This window comes from Phascolarctos cinereus, unplaced genomic scaffold (genome assembly GCF_003287225.1).
Source record: "Phascolarctos cinereus isolate Bilbo 61053 unplaced genomic scaffold, phaCin_HiC Scaffold_2;HRSCAF=192, whole genome shotgun sequence".
NCBI lineage: Eukaryota > Metazoa > Chordata > Mammalia > Diprotodontia > Phascolarctidae > Phascolarctos > Phascolarctos cinereus.
Genome location: NW_027555625.1, coordinates 195561112 through 195567111, shown reverse-complemented (window position 1 = coordinate 195567111; position 6000 = coordinate 195561112). Strand labels below are relative to the sequence as shown.

General features: G+C 37.2%; 1 long non-coding RNA gene across 2 annotated transcripts in view; it reads right to left on the bottom strand.

Moving 5' to 3' along the window:
* Window positions 1–679: 679 nt before the first annotated feature.
* LOC110212721 (uncharacterized) overlaps window positions 680–6000 on the bottom strand; it is a 29613-nt gene continuing 24292 nt past the window's right edge. For both annotated transcript variants that reach the window (XR_002325742.2, XR_002325743.2), the window contains one exon: window positions 680–1071. This is a non-coding gene — a long non-coding RNA (uncharacterized LOC110212721). The remainder of the gene's footprint in view (window positions 1072–6000) is intronic.

The following is a 6000-nucleotide window of genomic DNA, read 5'->3' as shown; positions in this document are numbered from 1 at the left end:
AGAAGCTAATGGAAGTTGAGGTTGAAGAGCATTTAAGGCAAATACACAAACAAGAGACAGATGTGTGAAAAACAGCAGGGCCAATGTAGCTGGATCTTGGAGTAAAATATGAAAGAGAATAAAGCATGAAGAGACTGACTGGAAAGGGAGGAAGGCCTCAGTTTTTCTTATTAGGTCATCCTTTTAATTTCCTTTTCTAGAGACCGACTTATATCCCCAATAGCCTCTCCACTGAATATTTCTCTCTATATAAAAGAATCCAGTCTCTGAGTGATTTAGAGTACTTTAATGTAGCGAGCACCTAGACAGTGAAAAGTTCAAATGAAATCAGTTTAGCTTCCTAAATTTCTAGAGTTCTTGTTATCATAGACCAAGAAAGGAACATTTGTGTCACATGGAAAGTAAAACTAAACATTCCACTACATTTTCCAGACATTGCCTTTGCTTTGCCGAACATATATTTAATGAAATAAAGGTGTCCCAGAGTGAGTGTGGACATTCAGGAGGTTATCCATAAATCGGTTTTATGGGCACTTATGAACTCCAAAATATGAGTTTTTAAAACTACAAGTAAAATCATGTCTTTATTTCTCTAAAATAAGCTTAATCACTCCCCCTCATTTATTTTTTCAATTAAAAGTTTTATTTAAAACAACATGAATCATCAATAAAAGCTCAGTACTTGCTTAGGCTCTACTTACATTGAAATGAATTAATTTCATCACATAAAGTATCATGTCACTTTTTCAGTTCTTCCATGTAAGTTCCCACAGGGCCCCTTTGTCCTTTCATTCTCATGGACTTTTCCTCATGTGATCGTATTTAGTGTGTAATCACTCCTTTCTTCTTGATAAAAGAAAGACTCCAACTTCTTGGCTTTCTTACCTTCTGTGTTTGGATTCTGTAAGGTGAGTCACTGGTATCATAACTGTCATTGGCTTCTTTTCCAGACTCTGTTGTACAAGTAGAATGTTTGTGCCTGGAATATGGAGAAGGAAGCATTTCCCATCCTGTGGTTTTGTTTTAAACTCTTTTTTGCTGCTGTTGTTGTTTCCATAGTTGAGCTGTATGCTTTAAAGAAAACAGAATCTGTGTTTTGCTAAATGCTGTAATTGGAGAAAATTCTTCATTATTGGATTCACAAAGCTCATTCTCTCTCTCTCTCTTTTTGCATCTATTCTCCCCACTCCCCTCCCCTCCCCTCAAGGTCTCATCAGCACCCATAAAAGAAAAAGCAGAGGATCAATTCAACCCCTTCTCCCCTCTACCCACCCATCCAAATTGGCTTTTAATCTATGGAGATTGGCCACTTTATTTATTTTTACCAACAGTTGCCTGCTTTTCCTAAGTTCAGGTCTTAGACCCCTTCATCATGAAGTTCTCTTTTTGTTTTCTAGCTGCATTCCAATGACCATATGCCATGAATTTGGGGGTCTGTTACCATAATGTCTTAATGACCTCAAATCAGAGAAGTAAATCTATTTTAACCAGTGACCTTTGGAAAGGGCTAGGCATCCATCATGACACACATGGCTATAATAAGGAACACTGCCATGATCATATCTGAGTATTCGTATATCTTTCTGTGTGTGAATGGTGTAGACATATATGAGCACACCTACATGAAGGCATACTTGTGCCTCTTCACAATATATGCACAATGCACTCGCAGACACACACACATAAAGTATAGGTTGTATTTGTTCATATGTATATGAGTCTACTACACATAGACACTCTCAAAATTATATATACATTTTAGTATATACACATATTAATATATTATAGAATATGTATATACATATGTCAGTCAATCAGTAAACATTTTATGTATGTACTACGTTCCAGGCACTGTGTCAAGCACAAAAAAAGGCAAAAGACAGTACTTGCCCTCAAGGAGCTTACAAGTTTAGGGTCCCCAGCACCCCAATTCCATTTAACCACTTAACAATCCTATTACCTTTTACAAAGGAATAGTAAGGTATAGTAAGAACAAGCAAACATTTCCCCTCCCAACACCAGAGGGCCATAATTCCTTCCCCGCCCCAACTAAGCCAGCTCAATCTCTGGGAATGGGAGGAATATTGAGTTTACAGCTTACTTTAATTCCCATATATCACAATCCTACCAAGTTCCCAGTCAAAACTCCCCCTGGATTTATATCCCAACACCCTGCTTCTTGAGGCTGCCCTGCTTGGTTGATAGCAGTGAGATCTGGCTTCTGATTCTGGTTCCAGGATTGCCATGATTCAAACTCTCTTTCTAAGGACTCTACCTCCTATGCCTAGAATTGAAAAGGACAAGTGAAAAAAAACAAAACTCCAGCCTGATTCTCAAAAACACAGGGCCTAAAGGGGAGGGCAAAGGTAGGCCTTCCCTCCACCCTGCTCAATGCATGGTACCTAAGTTTCAGGTGAACAGGATCTTCACCCCTTGAACAGGTGGAGAAAGGGAGAGGAAGAGGGAGGGAGGAGAGAGAGAAACACACAGAGACAGAGACAAAAAGAGAGACACAGAGACTATATCAGACTTGTAGTTTTAAAAATGAATCCTGTTTGGGCTACACAGAAATGAAAATAGGCTGCTCCCACCCACTTAGCAGAGGAAGACATTATGTCTTTTCCCAGAGGCAGGTACCTGGCGTTTCCTACATGGGCACTTCTGTATTAGGTCACCTGGGCATACACAAAACTTGTTTACATAAAGTTTGTGGAACTTTCTTGTTGTCCACTTGGTCCCAAAAGGGAATGTGCTGACTGTTGAATGGTTGGTCTTAGGTCTAATTTGAAATTTTCCTTTTTCTTTTCTTTTCCCAGACTCTGCAACAGGGCATTTAATTATCTGTTGGTGTTCAGAGTAGATACTTACATGAAAATGTTTGTATTTCTGGCTAATTGTAAGCTCATTTACAGTCAGTGCTATAAACTAAGACTCCTTTAGCTTAGAGAAGATTGTTTCATGCTGAATTGCGTTCTCAATCTGCATATTTCTTCTCACACTGAGTCAGGCTTGGGTATTTCCGAGAAATAGACTAACCCATACAGAATTCAGGGTCGAAAGTAACAGCTAATGTTGAATTCTTATGATGTATAATGAACAATCTGATCTTGGAAAACTGATAAGAAAACAAATGTGCATCTTCTGAGTAGGTACTACAGATATTACTAGATTCATTCTTCAAATGTAGAAACCAAGGCCCTTAGAAGTTAAGCGGTCACTGTGGTTAAAAAGTCCTGTAGTTACACAGCTGGTATGAGTCAGAGGAGGGATTCAAAGCAAGGTCTTCCTCACACCATCATTTTCCTCACTTCACTATGTTATGATTATGGAACATGATAAACATTGTCAGAGGCCATGGATCTTTAAACTGGCTTTACTTAAATGTTTTTCTTTATTACAGTAAAAGATTTGGTGGAAGGAGATGGGTTAAGGGGAAATGACTTCAGTATAAAAACAAAACCCAACAATGTACTTAAAAATTAAAGATTATGCCATTAGGCAAATTCTTACATTTAAGTGCTGTCTTAAAGAATAACTTATAATTCCTTTGCAAAAGAAAACATGTCTAATATCTTATATGTATTTAGTATTTTATGGTAACAAAATATTTTAATGCCCATTTCTTTAAAGTTGAATTGCATAGCAATTTTAAAAGGTTATAAGGTCAAATATTATTATAAACATTTTAAAGGTGGACTAACTGAAGGCCATAGGGATGAAATGTCTATCAAGATTGTACAGGTAACAGTTGTTGGAGCTGGGACTTGAGCTCAGAAATTTTGACTCCAAACTCTGTAATGCCTGCTGCCATATCTATCTTCTGTCTCTAATATGGATTGACTAGTCCTACAGCATCACTGCCACAGCAAACCCACTAGGCTTTGCCAGCACCGATGCTCAGGTCAAGACTAGAGTGGCCTCCATGAAGAAGATGACGTGTTAGAAAATTCTGTCAGATAAACTTCATGAAACTTTTAATTTAGAGAATGTTGTCTCATGCTGAATTCCCATTTCAACTTGCACATTTCTTCTCCTGATGAGTAAAAGATTGTGTGAATATCAGACTTAGGTACAATAAGTATGTTTTGGTTGATTTGATTTTGCAATGGCCAAAGGGCAAGAAAACATTTATAATGGGAAATATTTTTAATTTATTGAAACAAAGCAGAAATTTATTTTGTATTGTGCTATATATTATGTAAGAGAAAAGAGAAGTAACAAAGGAGACATGTGCTGGAGTAGAAAGAACATCAAATCTGGTGTTAGAGAAACTGGTTTTAAATCCTGGATCTGATATTTAATAGATTTGTTCAATAAACAAGTCACTTCCTGTCTCTGAGTCTCAGTTTCCTAATCTGTAAAACAAAGGGGTTGAACTTATCTCTCAAGTCTCTTCTATCTCTAAATCTTATATCTTGTATGGAAAATAACATTTAGAAATATGGAGAAATGGAGAAAAACAATGAAAAATGGAAAATATCTCTAAAGATTTGTATAACAATTTTTTATTATTTTTTCAATATTCATCTTCATTATTCATAATTTTTTTCCATTAATAACAATGGACCCTTCACATTTGGTATCTACTCATAGTTCCTGATGTATTACACAAAGAAGTTAAATTAATGAAAAGAAGAAAGTTAATGATAAGTTGGAGTGTGTATGGAAGAAGTCCAGGCTAGTTAAGGACCTTGGGTTCATGTTATAGGAGGATTGATTGAAAGAACCAGGACTTCTAAGTCTGCAGAAGAGAAAATTGGAGCCATAAGATATACTTTATATTCTATCATGTGGACCAAAGCTTCTTAAACTTTTCCCACTTGCGACCCCTTCAGCATTTCTTAAACTATGGGTCTCAACCCCATATGGGCAGAATGAGGAACAGTGGGTGGAATTTGCAAATTATCAAATTTAACATCAGGAAAAATTTCCTAATGATTAGAGCTGTCCAAAGTGTAATGGGCCACCATGAAAGGTAGTGGAATCTCTCTCCTTGGGGGCAATGTGGAAACAGAATTTGAGAGAGGTTAAGTGGTTTAACCAAAATTATGTAAGTAGTTAGTGGAAGAAAGGCTATTGTCCAGAATATAATAGCATTATACTTGAGGTTGGGTGGTTAACTTATAGAATATAATCAACACTCCATTACTCAGAAATATTAGGTAGCTTTTTTTAATATTAAACATTTATTAATTTATTTACTTTTAGTTTTCAACATTCACTTCCACAAGATTTTGAGCTCCAAATTTTCTCCCCATCTCACCCCACCTCCCATCACAAAATGGCATGCATCTGAATGCCCCTTCCCCTAATCTGCCCTCCCTTCTATCTCCCCTGCCCATTCTCTTATCCCCTTCCCCTTCTATTTTCCTGTAGAGCAAGATAGATTTCTATACCCCATTGCCTGTACATCTTATTTACCAGTTCCATGTGAAAACAATTTTTTAACATTTGTTTTTAAAACTTTGGGTTCCAAATTTTCTCCCTTCCTCCCTCCCCACACTCCCTCATTAAGGAGGCAAGCAACTTGATACATGTTATACATGTGTAATACAAAACACCTCCATAGTAGTCATGTTGTGAAAAACTAACTATATTTCCCTTCATACTTTCCCACCCTCATTTATTCTAATCTCTCTTTTGACCCCGTCCTTTCTCAGAAGTGTTTGCTTCTGATTACCCCCTCCCCAAATCTGCCCTCCCCTTTCTCATTCCCTTGCTCTCTTATCCTTTCCCCCCCTATTTTCCTGTAGGGTAAGATAGATTTCCATACCCAATTGAGTGTTTATGGTATTCCCTCCTTAAGCCAAATCCAATAAGAATAAGATTTACTCATTCCCTCTCAGCTTCCCCCACTTCCCCTCCACTATACAAGCTTTTTCTTGTCTGTTTTATGTGAGATAATTTACCCCTTCTACCTCTCCTTTTCTCCTTCTTTCAGTATAATCCTCCCTCACCCCTTAATTTTATTTTTTAGATGTCACCCCTTCATCTTCAACT